This window comes from Elephas maximus, chromosome 2, assembly GCF_024166365.1.
Source record: "Elephas maximus indicus isolate mEleMax1 chromosome 2, mEleMax1 primary haplotype, whole genome shotgun sequence".
Lineage (NCBI taxonomy): Eukaryota > Metazoa > Chordata > Mammalia > Proboscidea > Elephantidae > Elephas > Elephas maximus.
The window spans coordinates 86,460,435-86,471,156 of NC_064820.1; positions in this window are offsets into that span (position 1 = coordinate 86,460,435).

Genomic DNA, 10,722 nt, shown 5'->3' on the forward strand with positions numbered 1-10,722 from the left:
AAAAAATGCTTAACTGAACAGAAATGTAAACATACTGCTTTCCCCGGGAGCACGCCCCTCTGACAAGAATTTGAGACCAAGCAGTTTATTTGTAACTTGTAGGGGAGTTGTTATAGCTTGAATTTTGCCTCCCCACCTTCCCCCTCAAAAATATATGTAGGAATTCTAACCCCTATACCTGTGTAGGCACCCTAGTGGCATAGTGGTTAAGAAAGCTACAGCTGCTAACCAAAAGGTCAGCAGTTGAAATCCACCAGTTACTGCTTGGAAATACTGTGGGACAGTTCTACTCTGTCCTATAGAGTCGCTGTGAGTTGGAATCGACTCGATGGCAACAGATTTGTTTTCTGTTTTTCACCTCTGTATGTAATCCTATTTGGAAATAGGATTTTTGTTATGTGAATGAGGCCACATCAGTGTAGGCTGTGTCCTAAAATAGAATCACTTTTGAGAGCTATAAAGAGTCGCACAGACAGACAAAGGAGCAGACACAGGTGGAAGACAAACACTGCCTGAAGACAATGGAGGCCGACGAGTCTAGAAGCCCAGGAACTGGGAGGACTGCTGGCTATTAGAAGCTGAAACAGACAAGAAAGGACCTCCTCCTAGAGCCACACACTAAATTCGGGCTTCTAGCCTCCTGAACTGTGAGGAAATAAGTTTCTTGTTTCTTAAAGCCACCCACTTGTGGTATTTTTGCTACAGCAGCACTGGTTAACTAAGCAAATATGCTGCAAAAGACCTCTTTGAATTGTTAAAAAACAAAGATATCATTTTAAGGACTAAGGTGTCCCTGACCTAAGCCATGATATTTCAAATCACCTTACATGCATGAGAAACAGGACAGTGAATTAGGAAGACCAAAGAATTGATGCAATGGACTTACGGTGTTGGTAAAGAATGCTGAGTATGCCATGGACTGCCAGAAGAATGAACAAAGCTGTCTTGGGAGAAGTATGGCCAGAATGTTTATTTGGAGGAAGGATGGTGAGACTTCATCTCACTTACTTTGGATGCGTTATGAGGAGAGACTAGTGCCTGGAGAAGGACATCATGCTTGGTGAAGTAGAGTGTCATTAAAAAAGAGGGGGACCCTCAACAAGATGGATTGACACAGTGGCTGCAGCAGTGTGCTCGAACATAGCACCAATTGTGATAATGGCCCAGGACCAGGCAGTGTTTCATTCTGTAGGGTCGCTATGAGTCCGAAACGACTCAACGACACCTAACAGCAACAGCCACCACAACAGCAGCTAGCGAAGACAAGAGTCAAAGCTTGTTCCCCAGAACAGCTGCGTTGGCATCCTCCGGGAGCTCGCTAGAAATGCAGAATGAGGACCCTACTCCAGACCTACTGAATCAGAAAACGCATACTGTTAAGACTCCCAAGTAATTCACAAGCACATTAAAGTTTGTGAAGAACAACCTTACAACAGAGGCACGGAAGCCGAAGTGTTTATCCTCCAGCTCTCATTGGCTGATGGCTGCTGGAGAGGGGGTTAACTCCCCAGCACCTACCCCCAGGCAGAGCTTCTCCGAGCTGCGGCAGGACACTGTCTGTCTGCAGGTGCTGGAACCCGGGAAGATGAGTGCTGAGGGGATGTGGGCAAGGCACAGACAGTGTCTTCTTCAACACTTACACTGTTAAGACCTTTAGAGGTGGCTGCAACTCCACATGTGTCAAAGTAGAACTTAGGTTTTTAATGGCTGATTTTTTGGAAGTAGATCACCAGGCCTTTCTTTGGAGGCACCTCTGGGTGGACTCCAACTTCTAAGCTTTAGGTTAGCACCCAAATGTGTTAGCCGTTTCATTACCTGGGGACTCCAGTAACACCTTACTGTCCTTACAGCTACAGGATTTTATCTTACTAGGGCTAGCAAATGTTGGACACAGTTTCACAGAGTTTGTAAAGCAGGCAGGCTCTAAACCAAAAACCAGATCTGTTGCCGAGTAAGGTAGGTTTGATTCAAAGTGTCCCCATGTGAGGAGTGTAGAACTGTCCCATAGGATTTTCATGGCTGTGACTTTTCTAAAGCAGATCACTAGGCCTGTCTTCCAAGGCGTTTATGGGTGGGTTTGAACAGCCAACCTTTTGGTTAGTAGCCTAACACTTAATTGTTTGCACCACCTGGGGACTCCCAGGCAGGCTTGAAGTGGCTAAAAATCTGCTTATTTGGGCTATTTTAGCAAATAATTGGATGTGTACAAATTTGAGTTTGATGTCAGCAGGCTTTTTTGGGCACTGGCCTGTCCCACCCTGGGATACATGATAGGTACACCACACATCTGTGCTAGAATTGGTTGAGCCTGTATGTACTTACGTAAGTGCAGAGTACTAGGACATCGGATGTGAGCACGGCACAGTGCGTGCCCGTGGAGCCGCCTGGCTGCACACACCGCTTGACCAAGGAGTTCTCTTCCACTGCTGTGGGGCCATCAGCCGTGTTGGCCCGGGGGGTGGTGGTGTGAGGTTAAAACCAACCCGAGAGGACTTAGAGGCTTTATTTCATTTAGGAAGAGGCATGAACCTAAACATCAGAGGCCCTTCCTGATGGCAAAATGGACAATATTGATCCCATATAAGATAGGGATCAATCTTCCCTGAAGAAGCTTTTAGAATAAATTTCAGAGATGTAACAAGATTAGTCCTGACAGGTATATAGAGCCTCAGAGAATACGCACTAACTCCTCAAAAAAGTCACAAATATTTTTATGGCAGTTGGCACTTTGTAAAGAGCTGCTATTACTTACATCTGATAATATACTGCCTTAAATTTAAAAATTATTTAAGGAAAGCGTGTCATTTCTCTCTGAGGAGATTCATTTAGCTATTAATTCATTCAGCACAGATTGTTTGAGTACCTAATAGTGACTGGGTGGGCAGTGATAGTTCAGTGATAGAATTCTTGCCTTTCATATGGGAGACCCGGGTTCCGTTCTCGGCCAATGCCCCTCACGCGCAGCGACCACCACAGTCAGTAGAGGCTTATGTATTGCTACGATGCTGTCTCAGTTACCTAGTGCTGCTATAACACAAGTATCACAAGTGGATGGCTTTAACAAATAGGAAATCTTTTCTCTCACTGTTTAGGAGGCTAAAAGTCTGAATTCAGGGTGCCAGCTCCAGCAGAAGGCTTTGTCTTCTTGTCAGCTCTGGGGGAAAGTTGTTGTCATCGATTTTTCCCTGGTCTAGGAGCTTCTCAGAGCAGGGACCCCGGGTGCAAAGTATGTGACCTGCTCCTGGCTGTTCTTTTTTTTTTTTTTCTTCAAATAACAGAAATTTATTCTCTCACAATCTGGAAGCACAAATCCAAAAGTAGTGTGTTGACAGGGCCGTGCCTGTGCTGGAAGCTCAGCAAGAAGACCCTCCTCGCCTTTTCCAGTCTCTAGTAGCCTCACATGTTCCTTGCCTCTGGGCAACATAATCATCAAATTCTGTCAATCACTTACATTTAAAATTCAGGGCCTCAGAGCCTCAGGTCAAAGCAAGTGATTTAAACTATAATAAGCTGTATAAAGTCAGATACTTCCTGGGACATCAGAACTTGCTTTGCAGATAGCTATCCCTTTCGGAATAGGGTACATTTGTCTCCTCACTTTTTCCCAGTATCCACGATGGTGCTGTTATTAGAACAGGAATGAATAGGCTTGAACGAAGTATTTCTTTCCATTTTCTTTGAAAAATAAACTTACATTAGAAGATGAAGACACTACATTAACTTCCTCTGTAGTATAGACACTGCACTTAGGGAAACACTCTGTCATAGATACTCCCAGGGTACTAATGTGTTTGTTTCTTTTTTACCTCAATTTCCACATGCCTAATGTACCACAGAATTTTTTAGTCTTAAGAATCTTTTTGTTTTTAATTGAATTTTAGATGAAGGTTTACAGAACAAACTAGTTTCTCATCAAACAGTACACACATGGTTCTATGACATTGGTTAACAACCCCATGATGTGTTAACACTCTCCCTTCACAACCCTGGGTTCCCTATTACCAGCTTTCTTGTTCCTTCCTGCCTTCCAGTCTCCGCCCCAGGGCTGGTGCGCCCCTTTAGTCTTGTTTTGTTCCACGGGCCTGTTTAGTCTTTGGCTGAAGGGTGAACCTCAGGAGTGACCTCATTACTGAGCTGAAAGGGTGTCTGGGGGCCATACTCTCAGGGTTTCTCCAGTTTCTGTCAGGCCAGCAAGTCTGGTCTTTCTTTTCGAGTTAGAATTTTGTTCTATATTTTTCTCCAGCTCTTTCTGGGATCCTCTACTGTGATCCCTGTCAGAGCAGTCAGTGGTGATACCTGGGCACCATCTGATACTGGACTCAGTCTAGTGGAGGCCACAGAAGATGTGGTCCATTAGTCCTTTGGGCTAATCTTCCCCTTGTATCTTTAGTTTTCTTCATTCTTCCTTGCTCCCAAAGGAGTGAGACCAGTGGAGTATCCTAGATGGCTGCTCTCAGGCTTTTAAGAACCCAGACGCTACTCACCAAAGTAGAACATAGAACATATTCTTTATAAACTGTGTTATGCCAGTTGAGCTAGATATTCCCTGAAACCATGGTCCCCACAGCTCAGCATCTGGTCCCTTAGGGAGTTTGGATGTGTCTATGGAGCTACAACAACCTTGCCTCGTACAGGCTGTGCTGACTTCCCCAGTATTGTGTACTGTCTTATCCTTCACTGAAGTTCCCACTTAATGTATTGTCTATTAAATGTTTTTCCATCCCTACCCCTTCCCTCCCTGGTAACCATCAAAGATTGTTTCTTTTTGTATGTAAACCTTTTCATGACTATTTACAGTAGTGGTCTCATACAATATTTGTAGTTTCGTGATTGACTTATTTCACTCAGCATAATGCCCTCCAGATTCATTCATGTTAGGAGCTGCTTCACAGATTCATTGTTGTTCTTTATCATCGTGTAATACTCCATTGGGTGTACGTACAACAGTTTGTTTATCCATTCATCTGTCGATGGGCATCTAGGTTGTTTCCATCTTTTTGCTATTGTGAACAAAGCTGCAGTGAACATGGGTGTGCACATGTCTATCCACGTGACTACTCTTATTTCTCTAGGATATATTCCTAGGAGTAGAATTGCTGGATCATATGATATTTTTATTTTTAGGTGTCTAAGGAAGCGCCATATCATTTTCCAAAATGGTTGTATCATTTTGCATTCCCACCAGCAGTGCATAAGAGTTCCGATCTCCCTGCAGCCTCTCCAACATTTGTTATTTCCTGTTTTATTGATTAGTGCCAGTAATGCTGGGGTGAGATGGTATCTCGTTGTGGTTTTCATTTGCATTTCTCTAATGGCTAGAGATCGTGAGCATTTCCTCATGTGTCCGTTGGCCACTAGAATGTCTTCTTTGGTGAAGTGTCTGTTCGTTTCCTTTGCCCATTTTTTGATTGGATTATTTGTCTTTTTGTTGTAGAGGTATTGGATTTCCTTGTAGATTTTAGAGATTAGACCTTTGTCTGATTTGCAATAGCCAAAAATTTCTTCCAGTCTGTAGGTTCTTTTTTTACTCTTTTGGTGAAGTCTTTTGATGAGCATAACTATTTAATTTTTAGAAGATCTCAGTTATTTAGCTTATCCTCTATAGCTTGTGTGTTGTTGGTTGTGGTTTGTGTCCTGTTAATGCCGTGTATTAGGGCCTCTAGCATTGATCCTATTTTTTTCTTCTGTGAGATTCATACTTTTTGGCTTTTATATAGGTCTTTGAGCCATTTTGAATTAGTTTTTGTATTTGGTGTGAGTCCTGGCTGTTCTTCCTTTACGGTAATGAGGTCCCTCTCATCTATTCTTGATTCTCTCTTTTATATCTCAAAATCTAACACTGTAGCTTGAGTCCTCCCCCATTAACATAACTGCTGCTAATCCCACATCATTAACATCATAGAGGTTAGGATTTACAAAACAGGATAATCACAGTATATCATAAAATGGTGGACAACCACACAATACTGGAAATCATGGCCTAGTAAGTTGACACACATTTTGGGGGGACGCAATTCAATTCATAACAGATGCCGAACAGGTTTCAGTGGAGTTTCCAGACTAAGATAGACTAGGAAGAATGGTCTGGCAATTTACTTCTGAAAAATCAGCCAATAAAAACCTTATGGGGTCACTATAAATTGGGGGTCGACTGGACAGCAGCTAACAACAACAACTCTATTGACTAGACACTAGGCTAAGCATGAGGTAAAGTCCCTGTTGTCAGGGAGCTCTTGGTCAGCTGGGGAACATAAACAGGTAAATCAGTAGTGTAGTGTGATAAGGGCACATCAGAAGATGGTACACAGTGCCATGGAGTAGAGAGGCACTCCTTCTAATGAGCATCCCCAGAATGGCTTCACCACTCTGTCAGTCAAGCAGCAGAACCGAAGCAACCTAAGCAAAGGAGAGTTGACTAGGTATGGAGAACCAGGCTTGGCAGTGGGCAGTGGCAAAGACTATGCTGCAGATCTGGGAAGCACAGCAAATGTTGCTTAGCAGGAAAATTCTGATACAGTCTGTTCCATGCTCTTTTCATCCTTGTGGAACTTGCTCGAGATTCAAAGTGCCAGGAGAGAGCATCTACTTGACCAAGCTGGTCATGACCTGAGGTCTGGGGAAGCGGCAGCAGAGGGAGAGGTGAAATCTGCTACTCTCAGTTTCAATAGAGATTAGACAAGTGCCTGGAATAACCATTTTACTAAGAGTAAGCACAGTGGGGGAGAATTTATTCCCCAAAAGGAAATTGGGCTCTGATTAGGAAGGGAGAATGGAAGCTAGACAAATATCAGAAATTACCAACGACTGCTACAAGGTCACTCAGGCATAGAGAAGACATGGGTAAATGCACGTAACAAGGTCATTGGTAATGATGAGCGGCTGGATGAAGCCTCACCTGAAACCAAGTACCTTGTAATTTACCAATCGCGTACACAAATTAACCTCCCCCTTCCTTTTTTTTCTTTTTTGCTCTAAGCCAATTTGCGTTTGGTTATCTGTCATGTATAACTAATAGATTTCTAACTGACACATCCTCATAACGCTCTTCTAAAATTGCAGGCAGTCCTTTATTTTCCTTTCAGTTCCTATGAAGATGTTCATTTCTGTGTATTATTCTCAGTCTCGGAGTGACATCAGTGATACTCATTTACAGCTCGTATCAGGCAGGCAGTTGAGCCAGCTCATAATCTAACCCTTTTAAGTCACTTTTCTCAGACAGGTGGTATACATTTATAATGAAGTTTGATTACACCTTCGATAGTACATAGCCTAATAAAACAAAGGCAACATTACATTAAAATGTTTTTGTTTTGTTTTATTTTTTTTACCGTACTTTTAAAATCAGCTTTTCAGCCACGTAGCTGATTGTATAGAGATGGAGAAACCTACACGGTCCTCTGTATGTGATCTGAGTGATGTGTCCTCAGATCAGGCCACCGGTCAGCCACCAACAGGTCGCACCTGTGCAAGTCCTGCCATCAGTGCTGTGGGGAACACAAAGGGGCCCAAACAGGATGCAGGCCAGTCCTCTCCTATTGGACACTAAAAGAAAAATAATCTAACTGCATGCAGTGTATATCCTCAGGGGCGTTATAACCATTAGTTCACGACAGATTCTGCATGGGGTTGACCATTATAATTATGACATTTTTTAAGTGAGAAAATGAAGATTCAGAAATTTACTCCAAATTACACAACAAATTAGTAATCAAATCTGAATTCCTGAGTAACACTACCGTTGGATTCACATGCTGAAGGCACTAAAACCACTTGCCACTTGCAATATTATTTAGACAAAATAATATTAAATTTTTTTGTAATACCCTAATAAATCGTTATAAAGCATTTGAAAGGAAAGGAAATGTTTTCCATAATACAGATACTGACATCCTGGATTTTTCATTTAGGATTTCTTTTTTCCTCTTACTTTTATCACACGTAAAAAGATGGAAGAAGAGAAAATGTGGGAAAGTAACTTGATGTCAGTCCACAGCAGTTTGTCCGCATTGCCAGTCTCCAGCACCGTAAGGAGTGTGCTAGAGTATGACTGTGATTGATGTGATTTTAATAGTTTTAAGAATGACTGTCTACTGTCTGATTCCTTTAATGAATTTTAACACTATTCACGTTTACTTAAAAACAACTTCTCATTGTTGTTGTTGTGTGCCATCGAGTCAATTCTGACTCATAACAACCCTACGGGACAGGATAGAACTGCCCCATAGGATTTCCAAGGAACAGCTGGTAGATTTGAACTGCTGATCTTTTGGTTAGCAGCCAAGCTCTTAACGGCTTTGCCACCAGGCCTTTAACTTTACCTTAGATATCGGTAATTTGTAGGCCAGGAAATGCTGGCTTACATATAAGAACTAATAAAGATAAACCAATAAATCCTAGAAAAGTAATGTTTCTTACCTGTTGGAATTTCGACTCTCTCTCACATCCTCCTCAAGAAAGAGTTATATATGAAGATTCCTATTCCAAAGGGACAAAAAATGGGCTACCATTGCATTTTTATTTGAGTCCCTCATCTCATCAGTTAAACTAGGTCAGAAGAAATTTGGAGACAACTGACAGCCATAGAATCATCTTTCAAAATCCTAATATGAACCGGAGTGGAAATACAAATGAGTACTATTTCTTCAACAAATATTGAGGGCTTGCCCTTTGATAAGCCCTGATCCAAGAGAGTCTATTGTATATATACCATCCTATGATAAACTTGGAAACCTTGGTGGTGTAGTGGTTAAGTGCTATGGCTGCTAACCAAAGGGTCGGCAGTTCAAATCCACCAGGCGCTCCTTGGAAACTCTATGGGGCAGTTGTACTCTGTCCTATAGGGTCGGTATAAGTTGGAATCGACTTGACGGCCCTGGGTTTGGTTTGGTTTTTTGGTTATGGTAAACTTTGGTCAAGTTAAATAATTTCCTTTTTCATTTACCGGAAAATTTCTCTCACTCAAATTCCCCCCACACTCCAAAGAAATGATTAGCTCTGACAAGAAAAACCATCACCTTTAATAAATTCAGACACAGTTCTCTTTTGATTGAGGACTTAGGGCAAGAAATAAGAAGCATTTCCCTGGGGTCTGTTACTCCTCAGAGGGCATATTTAGGGTTAAGGATGCTGCTCTGCCAGTGAGGAGTGCCAGGTCCCTAGAGACAGAGTATCTCTTTGTGGTTAATACATTTGTGTGCCTCTGCTTGTGACACATGCAGCTTTTTAAAGTGCAGGACCTGGGACAGGGTCCCTTTTGCCTGGCTGTAAGGGCATTGCCACTCATTGTCCCATGATATGCAGACAGGTGTCTTAGAAACAATGGTAGAAATCTCCAGCAGTGCCCCGGGCGGAGGGGGGGGAGGTGTGCAGGGGATGTGGACCTAACTGAGTGACACTGTTAGAGGGGCTGACACCAAAATAACTGTCAATAAATTTTTTGTGCAGTGCTTCAGCAGAAATTTATTATTTTTTATAAAAGCATCCCTGCAATTAGTTATAACGACAAAAACATTTTTCATAAGCCCAGCTTACATGTATCAATACACCTACAAGGCTAAAGCTCTATGTTAATTTACTTTTTGAACCTTCTAATGCACTCCATACATGCAAAAGCTGGACAGTAAATAAGGAAGACCCAAGGAGAATTGATGCCTTTGAATTGTGGTGTTGGCAAAGAATATTGAATATATCATGAACTGCCAAGAGAATGAACAAATCCGTCTTGGAATACGTGCACCAAGAATGCTCCTTAGAAGCAAGGATGGTGAGACTGCATCTCACATATTTCGGACATGTTATCAGGAGGGATCTGTTCCTGGAGAAGGACATCATGCTTGGTAAAGTAGAGAGTCAACAAAAAAGAGGAAGAGCCTTCACGAGATGGATTGACACAGTGGCTGTAACAATGGGCTTAAGCATAACAATGATTGTGAGGATGGCACAGGACCCGGCAGTGTTTCATTCAGTTGTGCACAGGGTCGCTATGAGTCGGAACCAAATTGAAGGCACCTAACAACAATGCACTCCGGGAGCCCTGGTGGCATACTGGTTAAGACCTCAGCTGCTAATCAAAAGGTCAGCAGTTCGAATCCAACAGCTGCCCCTTGGAAACACTACGGGGCAGTTCTACTGTGTCCTATAGAATCACTATGAGTCGGAATCAACTTGACAGCAGTGGGTTTTAATGCACTCAGGTCAGAGCTGTCATTATTACCCAATTGCAATGATGCTTTGAATCACCTTGTTTCATCTGCTTGGTGCTACAAACGTGCGCTGTTGTTTTCATTGCTGCCAGTGTTTTTATAGTCACTGATTTTGTCGCATTTTCTGATGTTTTAACGACAATATTGTGGTGAGTAGTATCTGTGAACCGATATCGATAACTTTTGAGAATGAAGTAATTAAAGGAAAAGAAAGGGAAAAATTTAAAAAAGGCTTCCAGTCAGTTACTAATAGTATAACTAATAATGTGCAATGTAGAAAGATTTTATGAAACAGTTTTGTTGCTAATATTCCTGTAATATTCATGTAAGAAATATTACATTTAAGCAATTTACAACTATGTCACGTATTATTCTATGGTTAAAGTTGATCATGAACAACAGTGACTGATAATATAACTCTTTGATAACTAAATAGAGACATTGACAGTTTAAAACATGAACCAGGGGAAATGCTATGTTTCTTGATACATGTTTAGAACTACAACTTAAATTCAGTTTT